We start from the raw sequence: 19,140 nt of genomic DNA on the forward strand, positions 1-19,140 counted from the left end.
GACAGCAATCACGAAATCCAAAACAAGTTACGGATTGACAAAGACTACTTCTATGTAGGCCTTTCCAAAACCCTAGTGGTACAAAGTAGTCCTAGACTAAAGGTTTGGAAAGCTCAACTTTTGGTCTAGTTTTCATTGTGGGCTGAGTACACAATGACAGAGTGCCTGAAGCAGGTCCTTTGCACAACCCCAAAGTGAGAATAAATCTGAAGGACAAAAAATCTTAATCAAAACTCATCCCTACCAGAATTCCCCAGTTTCTCAATTTAAGACTAAGCCCAAGACAAAGTTTACAATGAGATAATTTTGATGCTAGTTTTGATAATCTAGGTGAGTATACTTAACAAAAAAATATTCTGTTACCACCAATCACAGACTAAACACATACTTTTGTTTCACTTTCACTGAAGATTTCCCTTAAAATTTTAAGGAAGAAGAGAATTAGAACTGCTTGGTTATTATTGCATGTATACAAGAAAGCAAATATGTCTAGACTGTAAGCTTCTTACAGACACCTTTAATTCCCTAGTACAGGAACAGGCACATACGTGTGAGCTGAATGTACAAATGGGCACATAATCCAAGAACATACTCTGTTTACTTCATTATAGTAGTTAACTGTTTATTTTCATCTTTTCTGTCTGCTTTCTTTGCATTATTAAAACTGCATAATGACTTTAGGCTTCTGTAAAGCTAATCATCATTAAAATACATTTCCCTGTGGGCTTCCCTGGTGGTGCAGTGGTTAAGAATCTGCCTGCCAATGCAGGGGACACGGGTTCGAGCCCTGGTCTGGGAAGATCCCACAGGCCGCGGAGCAACTAAGCCCGTGAGCCACAACTACTGAGCCTGCGCATCTGGAGCCTGTGCTCCACGACGGGAGAGGCTGTGACAGTGAGAGGCCCGCGCACCGCGATGAAGAGTTGCCTCCGCTCGCTACAACTGGAGAAAGCCCTCGCACAGAAACGAAGACCCAACACAGCCAAAAATAAATAAATAAATAAATTTAAAAATAAATAAAAATAAATAAATAAAATAAAATACATTTCTCTGAATTCAGGAAATTATACATCTACATTCAAAATGTATACTCTGTTAAAGTAAAAAATCAGGGTGGTAAGAATAGGTCAGTAATTACTGGATTTCCTACATGAACAACATTATGAATGTATATTTCTCCTCACTCTTTCTCTTATTATAATTTCATCTAATATCCTTCAATTATCTTTGTTGTCTACCCAAAGTCCCTCAAACAATATGAGTAAAGAAAGAGAAATAGGGAATTCCCTGGCTGTCCAGTGGTTGGGACTCCACACTTTCACTGCCAAGGGTGCAGGTTCAATCCCTGGTCAGGGAACTAAGATTCCACAATACATGCAGTGCGCACCCCCCACACAAAAAAAAAAAAAGAGAGAGAGAGAGAGAAAGAAAATTTAAGATGTTTTATTTAGATAGTCCACCTTAACAGGTGGTCGTGTGTCTACAGATGATAAACTGTTAGGCTACACTTTCTTCCTTTATATCATACATTTTTTTGAGAACAGGTAAAGGGTGTCTTAGCCTATCCAGACAATTTTGAGCATTGAACTAACTCCTAAAGTTTCATCAGTTATCATTAGTACAATAGTCTCATTTATAAGATTTGAAAAACTGTACTACTTCATCTATTGCTCTTCATATTTTTCATTGTGTTCACTTCTTTCCTAACAAATGGAGATTATTTTTTAAATGTTTGTCATTAGCTTTCTCCATTGCACTTAGACTCATGTAACATTAGGTTCAGTAATCACTCACAGCCCTCATATCCATGTATACTTGCATGTATGTATTCAAAAAACATACAGTAGTACTTGCCAGGTTAGAAAACTGCAGAAAGCCAACAACAGTATTCAGCTGGGAAAAGGGTGTTTCTTTTTTTTTAAAACATCTGCTTGTAGATTAGAACAATCATTTTACCTCCCATTAACATGGCAAACACACTTATCAATGTTGCAATCTATTCATGAGACATCAGCACGACTTAACCTGTAACTATGAAAGATGAAAAATATTCAATACTACTTTATGTGGCACCTCTCATTAGAGAAATCAAATTGAATGATTAAATTTTTTAAAATCCTATTTCTTTAACACCACTTGCTGCTCAAAACTATTACCTACTTCCCAATTACAAACTCTTTAGCTTGTCACTTGAGTCCCTTCAATATCAACTCCCTATTTAAATTCATGTATTAAAGTACTACATAAAGCAAAGGAACATCCACCCTTAGCTCTTATACCTAGAATGGTCTCTTAAGTCTTCTGTCTTACTTAAGACCTGACTCATATCTTACATCCTTTGTGAAACCTTTTATAACCAATTCATCATTAATGCTTGGAGCACCACTGTCTATACCACCATTTGTAACCTACCATATATCAGATTATATTGATATGTATTCTAATATTCAATTTGATTATAAGCCCTTGAAGTTAGGGATCTTGTCACATCTCTTTTAGTTTCTTGCATATAATTGGTACTTAATAAATACTGAGTAATAATTATGATCTTGAATAATAGAAGACAGATTCCTAGCAACATAACCTAATATTTATACAAAATAATATGTAAAAGTAAGGAGAACCCTAATTAACCCTAAGAACTCCTAGAATTCATCTAGTAAGAAGCTGGTATTTCATTTAAATTCATTAGTGTTAAGACATAGGCTAGTTAGAATTTCCATTCACAAGGATATTAAATGGTTTATTTACAGTTACTAGCAAATAACATATGAAAAAGTTAGCTCAAGAACCAGGTCAAATGGAACACCCAAGGTAATAATTATTTATACTTTAACCTTATTTTTAAAAAATGGCTTCTAAGGACAGCAGTAAAAGATAAACTATATGTTTATATTGTTTCTCCTCTTTTTTTTTAACAGTAGAAGGAGAAAGGACAGAAATTATATAAATGCAATAAGTAGATGTTTGTTTTTCTGGCAAATAAACTATTCAGCAATCACTTGGATCTCATTAAACATGTTAATGTTACAATGTATATGTATTTGAATTTTTAGAGTCATACCAGCAAGTTTCTTAAAAAGCCTAATTCTAGTAGTTTCTACCACTTTAGGCATGCCTGAATTAGAGAAAAGGTATTTTTAAAATATGACAGGGGGCTTCCCTGGTGGTGCAGTGGTTGAGAGTCTGCCTGCCGATGCAGGGGACGCGGGTTCGTGCCCTGGTCCGGGAGGATCCCACATGCTGCTCCCAGGATCCCACATGCCGCGGAGCGGCTGGGCCCGTGAGCCATGGCCGCTGGGCCTGTGCATCCGGAGCCTGTGCTCTGCAGCGGGAGAGGCCACAACAGTGAGAGGCCCGCATACCGCAAAAAAAAAAAAAAAAAAAAGACAGGGACTTCCCTGGTGGTCCAGTGGGTAACACTCCACGCACCTAATGCAGGGGGCCCGGGTTCGATCCTTGGTCGGAGAACTAGATCCTGCATGCATGCCACAATTAAGAGCTCCATGCTGCAACTAAGAAGTCTGCATGTCACAACTGAAGATCCTGCATGCCGCAACTAAGAGTCCATATGCCACAACTAAGAAGTCTGCATGCCAGAACTAAAGATCCCACATACCGCAACGAAGATCCCACATGCCACAACTAAGACCCAGGGCAGCCAAAATAAATAAATATTAAAAATAAATAAATAAATAAAGTATGGCACTCCACATATTCTTTGCAATCAAAAGTTTTAGGAACCAGTTTTACCCTTCCCAGCAGCCATCAGTCTATCAATCAGGTTCCACTTAGTGAATAAAAACAGATTTATACATATGGCTTTCCTAATTGGGAAATTTTAAGAGCTCTCTAGCAGATTAAAGAATTACTGCTAATAGTAAAATCAAGAGATCCAATTCATCAAATTGTAGATGGGGAACTGATGCCAAATCTGCCTGGTTTACTGTTAGAGTTGAAGAATATGGCTATCTTTAGCAGTGGTCAATGAAAAGTTTTCCTTCCTAGACCGTCCTAGAAGATATCTCATAGCATTCCATCACATAGAAACAGGAGAAATTTATTTTATATATATCTTTTTTTTTTTTTTTTTTGCAGTACGCGGGCCTCCCACTGTTGTGGCCTCTCCTGCTGCGAAGCACAGGCTCCGGACGTGCAGGCTCAGCAGCCATGGCCCATGGGCCCAGCCGCTCCGTGGTATGTGGGATCCTCCTGGATCGGGGCACGAACCCGCGTCCCCTGCACTGGCAGGTGGACTCTCAACCACTGCACCACCAGGGAAGCCCTTTTTTTTCATTTTTGCCACGCCACGTGGCTTGCAGGATCTCAGTTCCCTGACCAGGGATTAGAACCTGGGCCACGGCAGTGAGAGTGCCAAATCCTAACCACTAGACCATCAGGGAACACCCTAAAATGGGAGAAATTTATGTTTCCAATATCTACCACCCTGAGCCAACACATAAAAAAATTAGGTCAAAACCAAGAGTTCCTCTGGCCCAAAGTCACTCTCTGTAAGGCAGCAATGGCTGCTTTGTGGGAGAGAGAGGCGTGGTTTTCCATTATAAATGAAATTACTAAAGTGAATTTATTGTTTTATGTAAAAGTATTTTGAGAAGTTGCGTGAAGACTAAAAAAAATTAAGTCATATTATACAATCATCAAAAAAATATTTAAGACTTCCCTGGTGGCACAGCGGTTAAGAATCTGCCTGCCAATGCAAGGGACGTGGGTTCAAGCCCTGGTCCAAGAGGATCCCACATGCCGTGGAGCAACTAAGCCCGTGCGCCACAATTACTGACCCCGCGCTTTAGAGCCAGCGAGCCACAACTACTGAAGCCCGCGCACCTAGAGCCCGTGCTCCGCAACAAGAGAAGACACTGCAATGAGAAGCCCGTGCACTGCAATGAAGAGTAGCCCCCGCTCACTGCAACTAGAGAAAGCCTGTGTACAGCAATGAAGAACCAACGCAGCCCAAAAAAAAAAATTTTTTTTAAATGATTACAGCTGTGAATCTGTCTGCTAAGTGAAAATAAATCGGTGATTTACAGTTTTTAATTTCAGATTCTCATATACTGGCATTGTCCAAAATGAGGAACATAAATATTTAAATTTTAAAGTCAAAACACACTCAGCCTTTGTTGATAGTCACGACAAGAGACTGTCAAGCTTATAAATCTCTCTCTTCTGATATAACTTATGATGAAATTCTTTATGGATGTAGGACTGCTGGATCATATGGTAAGGGTATGTTTAAAAAAGAATCTCCAAAGTGACCGGACTCTCTCTTCTACTACCCCTTCATTACTACATGCTGGCCTTGGTCCTAATGCTTGCAGTCTCCTGGTCACAAGTTTCAGCTTCAGGTATCACTTCCCATACCAGTGAAAAACAGAAATGAAAGGGCAATAGCAAGACCTTCTCATCATGCATCTCTTTTTTGGTAAAGGAGAAAATTCTTTGTAGAACCCCCAGCAAAATTCCCCTTATGTTGAGTTGCCAACAAACAGTGTCTGCAACAATAGCTGAAATTCCCACTGTAAGCTCCTCAAAGAATGAGATCAAAGCCTAATTTGACATTTAGAACATAGGATAAATTTCAAGGGTAGTATCACACCCAAAGAAAGTATTCAGTAAACATTCAGCAAAAATGATATCTGCACATGTGAATGTGCTTGCATGTGTGCTAAAAAAAACTAACAAAAAATACAGGACAGGGCTTCCCTGGTGGCGCAATGGTTGAGAGTCCGCCTGCCGATGCAGGCAGGGGACACGGGTTCGTGCCCCAGTCCGGGAAGATCCCACATACCGCGGAGCGGCTGGGCCCGTGAGCCATGGCCGCTGAGCCTGCGCGTCTAGAGCCTGTGCTCCGCAACGGGAGAGGCCACGACAGTGAGAGGCCCGCATACCGCAAAAAAAAAAAAAAATTACAGGACAATTTTTATACAATTTAAGTACAAACAATTGCTCATACTCATTTTAACTTTTTTAAAAAGGACACAATAAGAACCTCACTTTAATTAACCTAACAAATGATCAGAATCTATTTATCTTAGCCAAAATACATTATGGGAGTGCTATTACTAAAGGGAAGAAAAATGTTTACAGATTCTGGTTTGGGGTTGTGTGTGTGTGTGTGTGTGTGTGTGTGTGTGTGTGTGTTTCGGGAGAAGGAAGGATTTATTACTTGCAGCAAGTAAAAAGAACACTGGAGGTCTTTCCCAAAGAAGTGTCTCAGTTCTGGTGTTATTAATCTTTCCTTTTCCCACAAATTCTAATTCTTAATTTCTCCCATTCTTACTATTCCAATCTTCACTGCTCAATCTATTCCCATCTGATAATTATGTTTTCCAATTTTATTGCTATACTACTGATATGTAATATTGTATGTTTAAGGAATACAACATAATGATTGGATACAGGTATTTATTACAAAACGATTACCAGAATAAGTTAACATCCATCACCAGAGAGATTCAATTTTTTCCTTTTAAATCAGAACTTTTAGGATCTACTCTCTTAGCAACTTTGAAATATACAATACAGTATTGTTAACTATAGATTCAATGCTGTACTCACCCCCAGAAATTATTTATAACTGGAAGTTTGTACCTTTTAATCACCTTCACCCATGTTGCACCCCCCTTCCCAATCCCCCCACTCCCACCTCTGACTACACCAATCTGTTCTCCTTTTCTATGAATTTGATTTTTACAGACTCCACAGATAAGTGAGATCAAACAGTATTTGTATTTATCTGTTTGACTTATTTCACTAAGCATAATAAGTACCCTCAAGGTGCATCCACGTTATTGCAAATGGCAGGATTTCCTTCATTTTTATGGCTGAGTAATATTATTCTGTATGTGTGTCTGGGGTGGTGGTTATTCATTTATCTGTTGACAGGCACTTAGGGTTGTTTCCATGTCTTGGCTGTTGTAAATTATGTTGCCAAGAACATGGGGGTGCAGGTATCTCTTCAAGATATGATTTCCTTTCCTTTGGATATATACCCAGCAGTGGAACCTCCATACTGTTGTTTTCCATAGTGGCTACACCAATTTACACTCCCACCAACAGCACACAAGGGTTCCCTTTTCTCCACATCCTTGCCAACACTTAGCTCTTGTGTTTCTGATGACAGTTATTATAACAGGTGTGAGATGATATCACATTGTGGTTTTCACTTGCATTTTCCTGGTGATTACTGATGTTGAGCACCTTTCCATGTACCTGTTGGCCACTGTATGTCTCCTTTGAAAAAATGTTTATTCAGTTACTCTGCCTATTTTCAAAACTGATTTTTTCCCTGAGTTGTATGAGTTTTTAAATATATTTTAGATATTAATCCCTTACCAGATATATGATTTGCAAATATTTTCTCCCATTCTGTAGGTTGACTATTCATTTTATTGATGGTTCTCTTTGCTGTGCAGAAGCTTTTTAGTTTAACATAATCCCACTTGTTTATTTTTGCTTTTGTTGAATTTGCTTTAGGTGTCAAATCCAAAATCATTTCCAAGGACATGGAAGCAACCTAAGTGTCCATCAACAGATGAATGGATAAAGAAGATGTGGCACATATATACAATGGAATATTACTAAGCCATAAAAAGGCATGGACATATATACACTACCAAACATAAGGTAGCTAGCTAGTGGGAAGCAGCCGCATAGCACAGGGAGATCAGCTCTGTGACCGACTGGAGGGGTGGGATAGGGAGGGTGGGAGGGAGGAGGACGCAAGAGGGAAGGGATATGGGAACAGATGTATATGTATAACTGATTCACCTTGTTATAAAGCAGAAACTAATACACCATTGTGAAGCAATTATACTCCAATAAAGTCGTAAAAAAAAAAAAGAAGCCTGTGTGCTGCAATAAAGACCCAATGCAGCGAAATAAATAAATAAATAAATAGTAAAAAATAAAAAAAAATTTAAAAAAATTTAAATAAAATTTAGTTGCAATTCCTTTGACTCTTTTTTTTTTTTTTTTTTTTTGTGGTATGCGGGCCTCTCACTGTTATAGCCTCTCCCGTTGTGGAGCACAGGCTCCGGACGCGCAGGCTCAGCGGCCATGGTTCACGGGCCCAGCTGCTCTGCGGCATGTGGGATCTTCCCGGACCGGGGCACAAACCCGTGTCCCCTGCATCGGCAGGCGGACTCTCAACCACTGCGCCACCAGGGAAGCCCTCCTTTGACTCTTAAATACCATTTCAACAATCCATAAATACAGAAATTCATGAAAACTGTACTAAAATATATAACGGACTCATATCACATACACATCAACTTTATGCCCTTAGCTAAATAAATAAGTAAATAAAATAGTGAAGCCCATCCCCACCTAACATTACATTCAATAAAGAAATAGCTGAGGGTGCAACAAATTAGAGAAGTGAATCTTGTTTCCTCATACTACATTTATAAGGCTCTCAATGTATGTGAATCTTATAACAAGGAGTATAATTTTATTGTTTGAAGATAAGCATTTCTCATAGTCCTAGAATGCATTAAAACTTCATCTGGCACTCAACTAAAAAAATAGCAATCTGATCCAGTGTTCAGGGGAAAATTGACCCCACTGGATTTATTTGAAGGCAATATGTGTGTAAATTTAAATTTTTAAATAGTGTAATTATCCTCCACTAATGTGCCAACCCATTCTTCTTCCAGTAGTGGATGTGACTTTTATTTTCTGCTTGATGTAGATCATACGCTATACATAAGGAAACAGATAGCAGAAGGACTGTTTAGCTTGGTTCAGGGTTCCATTGAATGAGGAAACCACATATTTATAGTGATATTAGCTGTGACATTTTTCTCTATCAGTGCTCAGCAGAGCCCAGGTTTGGGTACAGAGAAGACCAATAGTTAGATTCACACAGGACAGGGACTTTGGCATGATAGTCATTAAAGTAACAGATTACGGAATCTAAGCAGGCTGGAGAAGAAAGTGAAGACTAGAAGGGACTGCTAGATAATTGAAGGTCCCCAGAGGTTGATGAAATCATAGAACAAGTATAATGGGAGTAAATGAGTGAGAGAGCTAGAGACAAATAAAATTAAAGTGTCCCTGTGTTTACTTCAACTTCTTTATTTATTTTTACTTGAACAATGGGCAGCTCTGCTAAAAATGTGGAACAAAGACATTCATTTCATTTTAATTTACTTCTTCAGTTGTAGGATCCAGTGATTGCCACAGATCTACAATAAAGAAACAACATTTAAAAGAAATATTATAGATTAAGTAGACATTGTTTTCTGTGCCTTTTTGGGACGTATAGTAGAAAGAACATTTTTTTCCTCAACCATCTGAGAGTACATTGCTGACAAGATGCCCTGTAAACCCCACTGTTTTGGTTTTATTTCTTATATTATTGGAGTATATCTAATCTTTCAGTGCCATTTAAGTTTTATAAGTTGTACCAACAATGTCCTTTTTAGCAAAAGGATCCACTTCATAATTTCAGAATTATGCAAAATATGTTAGGAAGAGGTACTTTCAGACTAAGTAAATATCCCATTACTAACCAGACTTTCCATTTATTCAGTTATATCTGTGTAAATACCTGGTTTACTGGTTTATTCAGTGGACTATAATCTTTTACTGTCATTTTTTTTTTTTTTGCGTACACGGGCCTCTCACTGTTGTGGCCTCTCCCGTTGCGGAGCACAGGCTCCGGACGCGCAGGCTCAGCGGCCACGGCTCATGGGCCCAGCCGCTCCGCGGCACGTGGGATCTTCCCGGACCGGGACACGAACCCGTGTCCCCTGCATCGGCAGGCAGACCCTCAACCACTGCGCCACCAGGGAAGCCCCCTACTGTCATTTATTTTGATGTTCACAGTTGTCGGTAGGAATCCCTGCGAGTTAGTTCCTATGTCCTTTTGACATGTCCCCATCATTCACTGATCACTTTCTTACTTTGATGTTCTAGGCTCATCTTGTACTCTACTGCCTCAGCTCTGGAACCAGCTATTTCTGAGGAACTCTGGTTCCTTGAGAATGGTTTTTAAAACCAAGATCTGGGTGACAGATGTGCTCAATGCTATTAGGTGTTGTTCCTCCCAGGCCCTGTTAGCGGATAGAGCTCATAATTATTTTATTGCCGTATTTATTTGTCATGTATACATACGTATATATAAGATCATGAGTTTACACTGATACTTCCAGTGCCAGTCCAACACCACCCAGTTCATTCCACTTTTTTCCCTTTGTTTGTTTATTTATTTATTTGGCTGCATCGGGTCTTAGTTACAGCACATGGGATCTTCGTTAAGGCATGCAGGATCTTTCGTTGCAACACGCGCTCTTCCTTGTGACATATGGGCTTCTCTCTAGTTGTGGAATGCAGGTTTTCTCTTCTCTAGTTGTGGCATACGGGCTCCAGAGCGAGTGGGCTCTGTAGTTTGCGGCACGCTGGCTCTCTTGTTGAGGCACGTGAGCTCAGTAGTTGTGGCACACGGGCTGAGTTGCCCTGGGGCATGTGGGAGCTTAGTTCCCTGACCAGGGATCGAACCCAAGTCTGCTGCATTGGAAGGCGGATTCTTTACCACTGGACCACCAGGGAAGTCCCTCCCTTTCCACTTTTGTAATTCTTTTCTATTACAGTGAAAAACCTGACTATCATTTTCCTCAATATGTTTACTTATTTGATCAATATGCCTATATGTAACTGACCTCCCCTTGACACCTCCACTCACTCCTCATTTCACTTGGGTTCTGATACTCCATGCCAGACTCCCTTTTCCACATGGATGCCATCTTCACCCTGCCTGTGCTCCAACGTACCATGCTGAGTTGTAATTTCCGTGCTAGACAAGGACCTACGACCTCCATGCTGGGCTCGTCACCCTTTTCAGGGTCTGACACTCTACTGGGTCCCTCGTTTCTTTCCCACTCCATGGACCTATGCATTTTAAATTTTGAGTTACATGTAATGAAATACACAGATCTTGGATGAACACTTTGATGAGTTTTGATAAATGTATATGCCTGTGGATATTCAACAGCCAAGAAAGTTTCCTAGTGTCCCCTTCCATTTAATTTCCACTTTCCTATAGTCAAACACTTCTGGTTCCTCGCATCATAGATTAACTTTGCCTGTTGTTGAACTTTATATTTTGAATAAACATATGTCTTAGTGATTGTAGGTTTAAAGTGTGTCTTCCAAATTAAAAATTTTTTAAATTGTGGTGTAAAAACAATGTAATACAAAATTTACCCTCTTACCCATTTTTAAGTGTATAGTTCAATAGTGTTAACTATATTCACATTGTTGTGGAACACAACTCTCATTTTCATCTTGCAGAAATGAAGCTCTATACCCACCAAACAACAACTCCCTATTCTGCCTTCCCCCCAGTCCCTGGAACCACTATTTTACTTTCTGTTTCTGTGATTTTGACAACTCTATACATCTCAATATGAGTGGAATCATACCATATTTGTCCTCATGTGTTGTGTGTGTGTGTGTGTGTGTGTGTGTGTGTGTATTTAAAAGATTGATCTGGCTATTCCAAGTCATTTTCTTTTCCATAAATACTTTTTTTGGGGGGGGTACACGGGCCTCTCACTGTTGCGGCCTCAGTGAGAAAGCCCACGCACAGCAACGAAGACCCAACGCAGCCAAAAATAAATAGATTTAAAAAAAAAAGTTAACTAAATAGGTTCAACAGCAGATTTGAGCACGAAAAACAAGGAATCAACAAAACTGAAGATAAGTGAATTCAAACTATTCAGTCTGAGGAATAGGAAATGAGTGAAGAAAAGTGAACAGAGCCTAAGGAATCTGCAGAACACCATCCAGCATACCACCATAATGGATAATGGGAGTCTCAGAGGGAGAGGAGAGAAAGAGATAGAAATTATATTCGAAGAAATAATGGCTACAAACTTCTCAAATTTTATGAACATAATCTTCACGTCCAAGCAGCTCAACTAACTCCAAACAGCACGAACTAAAAGAGATCAACACCAGGACACATTATAGTCAATCTAATGAGACACAAGGAACCCTGAAAGCAGCAAGGCAGAAGGGACTTATCACCTACAAGTGATCCTACATAAGATTAACAGCCAATTTCTCAACCAAGAATTCTACATCCAGCAAAATTTTTCTTCAAAAATGAAAGAAAAACTAAGACATTCCCAGATAAACAAAACCTGAGGGTGTTTGTGACTAGTAGACCTGCTCTATAAGGACTCTGAAAGAGAGTTCTTTAGATTGAAATGAGACGACACTGGATAGTAATTCAAAGTCACACAAAGAAATAAAGAACAAGAGTAAAGATAGCTGGGACTTCCCTGGTGGCGTGGTGGTTAAGAATCTGCCTGCCAATGCAGGGGACTTGGGTTCAATCCCTGGTCCAGGAAGATGCCACATGCCACAGAGCAACTAAGCCCGTGCACCACAACTACTCAGCCTGCACTCTAGAGCCCGTGACCCACAATTACTGAAGCCTGTGCGTCTAGAGCCCGTGCTCTGCAACGAGAAGCCACCACAATGAGAAGCCCATGCACTGCAACAAAGAGTAGCTCCCACTCACTGCAACTAGAGAAAGCCTGTGTGTGACAATGAAGACCCAATGCAGCCAAAAATAAATAAAATAAAATAATTAAAAAATAAAAAGAGTAAAGATAGCTATATAAGTACATATACAAGCCAGTATTATTGCATTAATGACTTGTACCTCCTCTTTTTCTGGCTTACATGATTTCAAATAAGAAAGCATAATAACTATATGTTTAAAACTAGGGCTTCCCTGGTGGCGCAGTGGTTGAGAGTCTGCCTACCAATGCAGGGGACACGGGTTCGTGCCCCGGTCTGGGAAGATCCCACATGCCGCGGAGCGGCTGGGCCCGTGAGCTGTGGTCACTGAGCCTGCACATCTGGAGCCTGTGCTCCGCAACGGGAGAGGCCACAATGGTGAGAGGCCCGCATACCGCAAAAACAAACGAACAAACAAAAAAAACTAAACATCTATGTTAATAGGAACACAAGGTATAAAGATACAATAACAAAATAGGGTGCAGGGGGAACAGAGCTGTATAGGAGCAAAGTTTTTGTGTACTACTAAAACTATGCTGCTATTAGTTAAAACTTGATTGGCATCACGTTAAGATGTTAATTGTAATCCCCAGAGTAACATGAAGAAAATAACTTCAAAATATACAGAAAAAGAAACAAGAAGAGAAAAAAAACAGTACACTAGACAGAATCAACTACAGTTGACCCTTACACACAGGTTTGAACTGCACAGGTCCACTTATACATGGATTTTTTTCACCACATACACACAGTACTATACAATCCATGGCTAGTTGAATCTGCAGATGCAGAACTGCGGATATGGAGGTCTGACTGAAGGACTTGAGCATCTGCTGATTTTGGTAATCAAAGGCAGGTCCTAGAACCAATCACCTGCAGACACTGAGGGATGACTGTAATCACAAAAGAAGGCAGTGATGAAGGAACTGAGAAACAAAAAAGATATAAGACAAATAGAAAACAAATAGGTAAATAGCAGAACCAAGTCCCAACTTATAAGTTACTTTAAATGTAAATGAATTAAATTCTCCAATTACATAGCAGAGACTGGTATAATAGATTAAAACCAATCCAACTAAATGCTATCTACACACTTAATTTATATCAAAAAGATACAATAGCTTAAAAGTAAAAGGATGGGGGCTTCCCTGGTGGCGCAGTGGTTGAGAGTCCGCCTGCCGATGCAGGGGACATGGGTTCGTGCCCCGGTCTGGGAGGATCCCACGTGCCGCGGAGTGGCTGGGCCTGTGAGCCATGGCCGCTGGGCCTGCGCGTCCGGAGCCTGTGCTCCGCAACGGGAGAGGCCCCAATAGTGAGAGGCCCTAGTACTGCAAAAAATAAATAAATAAATAAATAAATAAATAATAAAAGTAAAAGGATGAAAAAAGGCAGTCCATGCAAATAGTACCCAAAAGAGGAATAGGGTGGCTATACTAACATCAGACAAAATAAGAGTTTAAGACAAAAGTGTTACAAAAGACAAATTGTTTCAATGACAAAGGACTCAATCGATCAAGATGACATAGCAATTACAAACATAAACACACCTAATAACAAAGTCACAAAATAATATGAAGCAAAACCTGATAGAACTGGAGAGAGAAATTGACACTTCTACAATAGCAGAGTTCAAAACTTCACTTTCAATAATGGAAAAAACAAGCAGACAACAGATCAATAAGGAAACAGAGTATTTGCACAGCAGTATAAACCAACTAGTCCTAACAATCATATGCAGAACATCCCACTGAACAAACAGCGGAATATGTATTTTTCTCAAGTGTACATGGAACATTCTCCAGGAGAGACGTTAGGCCACAAGTCTCCATAAATTTTATTTTATTTTTTTAAAAGATTTATTTATTATTTGCTTATTTATTTTTATTTATTTTTGGCTGCGTTGGGTCTCAGTTGCAGCACGTGGGATCTTTCATTGTGGTGCGTGGGCTCTTGGTCGCGGCATGCGGGCTTTCTCTTCTCTAGTTGTGGCGCTCAGGCTCCAGAGGGCATTGGCTCATAGTCTGTGGCATGCGGGCTCTCTAGTTGAGACACATGAGCTCAGTAGTTGTGGTACATGGGCTTAGTTGTGCCGCGGCATGTGGGATCTTAGTTCCCTGACCAGGGACTGAACCCATGTCCCCTGCATGGTAAGGCGAATTCTTTTTTTTTTTTTTTTTTTGCGGTACGCGGGTCTCTCACTGTTGTGGCCTCTCTCGTTGCGGAGCACAGGCTCCGGACACGCAGGCTCAGTGGCCATGGCTCACGGGCCTAGCCGCTCTGCAGCATGTGGGATCTTCCCGGACCAGGGCACGAACCCGTGTCCCCTGCATCGGCAGGCAGACTCTCAACCACTGCGCCACCACGGAAGCCCAAGGCGAATTCTTTACCACTGGACCGCCAGGGAAGTCCCCATAAATTTTAAAAGACTGAAATCATACGAAGTATTTTTTATGATAACAGAATGAAAGTAGATATTAACAGAAGAAAAACTAGAAAATTCACAATATGTAAAAATTGAACAACATACTCTTTCTTTTTTTTAATTTAATTTAATTTTCTTATTGAAGTACATTTGATTTACAATGTTGTGTTAGTTTCCGATGTATAGCAAAGTGGTTCAGTTATATATGTGTGTATATATATATATACTTTTTCAGATTCTTTTCCCTCATAAGTTATTATAAAATACTGAGTATAGTTCTCTGTGCTATACAGTAGGTCCTTGTTGGTTATCTATTTTATATATAGTAGTGCTTATATGTTAATCCCAAACTCCTAATTTATCCCTCTCCCCCTTTCCCCTTTGGTAACCATAAGTTTGTTTTCTATGTCTGTGGGTATTTCTGTTATGTATATAAGTCCATGTGTATTTTTTTTAAGAGTCCACATATAAGTGATTATCATAGGATATTTGTCTTTCTCTGTCTGGCTTATGCACTTAGTATGATCATCTCTAGGTCCATCCATGTTGCTGCAAACGGAATTATTTCATTCTTGCAAGTGGCTGAGTAATATTCCATTGCATGAGTGTATATATATTATATACATATATATATATGTTTTATATATATATATACACCAAATCTTCTTTATCCATTCATATGTTGATGGACATTTAGGTGGCTTCCATGTTTTGGCTACAGTAAATAATGCTGCAATGAACATTAGGGTGCATGTATCTTTTCAAATTATGGTTTTCTACAGATATATGCCCAGGAGTGGGATTGCAGCATCATATGGTAGCTCTATTTTTAGTTTTTCAAGGAATCTCCATACTTAAACAACATACTCTTAAACAACCAATGGTTCAAAGAAAAAATCACAATGGAAATTAGAAAATGCCTTGAGACAAATTAAAATGAAAACACAACATACCGAAACTTACGTGATATAGAGAAAGCAGTGCTAAGAGGTAAATTTATAGGTATAAATGCGTACATTAAACAACAAGAAAGACCCCAAATCGGTATCCTAAGTTTACACCTTAAAGAAGTAGAAAAAGAAGAGCAAGCTAAATCCAAAGCAAACAGACATAATGAAATAATAAAGACTAAACTGGAGATAAAAGAGAATTTAAAAAAAAGATAGAATCAACAAAATCAGAAGCTGATTCTTTGAAAATAAGAACAAAATTGAAAAACCTTTAGCTAAACTAAGAAAAAGAAAGAAAGAAAAGACTCAAATTACTAAAAAATCCAGAGATGAAACTGGGGACAATTCTATGGACCTTAAAAATAAAAAGGATTATAAGTGAATACTATAAACAACTATACACCAAAAAGTAAGATAACCTAGATGAAATGTACATGGTCCTATAAACAGACAAGGTACCAAAACTGACTCCAGAAGAAAAGGAAAATCTGCAGCAAGAAACTGAATCAACAATCAACTTCCACCAGGGAATTTCCTGGAGGTCCAGTGATTAAGACTCTGCACTTTCACTGCTGAGGGCCTGGGTTCAGCCCCTGGTCCGGGAACTAAGATCCCACAAGCTGCGTGGCACGGCACGTAAGAAAAAAAACAAACAAAACACTTCCTCCAGAAGAAAAGCCCAGGACCACATGGCTTCACTGGTAAATACTACCAAACATTTAAAGAATAATCATCAATCCTTCCCAAACTCTCCCAAAATCCAGAATAGGACAGAACCCTCCCTTAACTCACTGTGTGATGCCAGCATTACCTCAATACCAAAACCAGGTAAAAACATTCAAGAAAATTATAAACCAATATCCCTTACAAATACAGATGCAAAAATCCTCAACAAACTACTAGCAAATCTAATCCAACAGCATATTAAGAGGATTACACATTATGAGAAACTGAGATTTACCCCAGGTGGGTCAATAATGAAGACTTATCAATATAATACACCACATTAATAGAATGAAGGAAAAAAACCATATGATCATCTCTATTGATGCAAAAAAAGCATTTGACAAAATCCAACACTCTACCATGATAAAAATTATTCAAACTAGGAATAGAAAAGAAATCCTTGGGACTTCCCTGGTGGTCCAGCGGCTAAGAATCCGCCTCCAACGCAGGGGACGAAGGTTCGATCCCTGGTCAGGGAACTGAGATCCCACGTGCCGTGGGGCAACTAAGCCCAACTAAGCCCTCACATCGCAGTTACTGAGCCTGTGTGCTCTGGAGCCCGCATGCCACAGCTGGAGAGAAGCGTCACAACTAGAGAAGCCCAGGTGCCACAACCAAGATCTCGCACATGCAACAAAGATCCCGCGCACCACAACTAAGACCTAAAGCAACCAAAAAAAAGAAAAGAAATCCTTCATCGTGATAAAATGACTTTTATTGAGAACCCACTGTTAACAAACTCAATGGTGAAAGACTGAAAGCTTTCCCCCCTGAGAAAAGGAACAAGATGAAGATGCTCTTGTTTGACACTTCCATTCAACACTGTACTGGAAGTTCTAGCCAAAGCAGTTAGGAAAAAAAAAAAAAAAAAAAAAAGCCATCCAAATTGGAAAGGAAGGAATAAAATTATCTCTATTCTCAGATGATATAATCCTATATATGAAAAACCAAAAGAATACCACACACAAATTATTAGAGCTAATAAATTCAGCACAAAAATCAGTTGTATTCTTACACACAGACAATGAACAATCTGAAAATGAAATTAAGAAAACAATTCCATTTATAATAGCATCAAAAAATATACTTAGGAATAAATTTATCTAAGGAGGTATAAGAATTGTACACTGAAAACTGGAAAAAACTGCTGAAAGAAATTAAAGAAGACCAAAACAAATAAAAAGATATCTCACTGCCCAAGGGTTAGGAGACTTATTATTGTTAAGATAGGATTACAACTGAAAGCAACCTACAGATTCAATACAATCCATGTCAAAATTCCAATGGCCATGGGGAGGGTGAGAGAGAGGCTCAAGAGGGAGGGGATATATTATACATATAGCTGATTCATTTCCTTGTACAGTAAAACTAACACAACGTTGTAAAACAATTATAATCCAATAAAGATGTTAAAAAAATTCCAGTGGCCATTTTTGCAGAAAAGGAAAACCTGTTCCTAAAATTCATAAAGAGATTACCATTTTCTGCTCTGACATGTAAAAAAGCATGGAAGTCACTGTTCCTGTCCTCACAAGAAAACCGAACAACAAAAACTCTTCTTAGCTCCATCAGAGAATTGAGATCACAGGGTAAATCACTGCCCTGAAAACTGGAGAGAGAGGAGGACAGGGAAAATCCCAACTTACTGGAAGCAAAAGCCCAGGAGTATAAGCCCATTGTTGGAGACATTATTTCTTTTTCATAAATTCTATAAGCAAGGAGAGGATGAAATATTTAAAGTATTTTAAAAAACCAACCTAGAATTCTGGATCCAATAAAATTATCTTTCAGTAGAGGAGAAGTAAAGAATCTGTCAGACAAACAAAAACAGAGGGAATTTATTGTCAGCACACCTGCCTTGCAAGAAATGTCTAAAGAAGTTCTTCAGAGAGAAGAAAGATGACACAGGTCAAAAACTATATAAAGAGCACTAGAGAGGAATAAACGAAGGTAAAACAAAAATTCTTTTTCTTAACTTATCTAATAGATAAGTATAGGTTCAAAATAATAATAGTAACAATGTATTAAGTGATTACACTTTATGGATAAGTGAATGAATCACAGAAATCTTTTAAGGGAAAGGAGGGAGGAATTGGATATCCTGTTACAAGGTACCTGCATAAACCATGAAACAGTACAGTGTTATTTGGAAGTAGGCTTAGATTAGTTATAGCAAACCATAGAGTAACCACTAAAATTTTTTAATTAATATGCAATTGCAAGGGACAACAAATAGCCAAAATCCAATCTTGGAAAACAAAACAAGATACCACTTATACCCACTAGGATGGCTATAATTACACACACACAGACACACTATAACAAATTTTGGTGAAGATGTAGAGAAATTAGAACGCTTGAAAGTTGCTGGTGAGAATGTAATTGTCACACTTCCTAATATAAGACCTAAATATAAGAGCTAAAACTATAAAACTCTTAGAAGATATACAAATGGCTAATAAGCACACGAAAAGATGCTTAACATCACTG

The 19,140-nt window shown here is 39.0% G+C and overlaps 1 protein-coding gene across 5 annotated transcripts in view; it reads right to left on the reverse strand.

Annotated features, from left to right (window-relative positions):
* The window catches only part of CSNK1G1 (casein kinase 1 gamma 1), a 153,682-nt gene that overhangs the window by 111,825 nt on the left and 22,717 nt on the right, over positions 1–19,140 (reverse strand). The window lies entirely within an intron of this gene.

This window comes from Mesoplodon bidens (genome assembly GCF_964165515.1).
Source record: "Mesoplodon bidens genome assembly, chromosome: 3".
NCBI lineage: Eukaryota > Metazoa > Chordata > Mammalia > Artiodactyla > Ziphiidae > Mesoplodon > Mesoplodon bidens.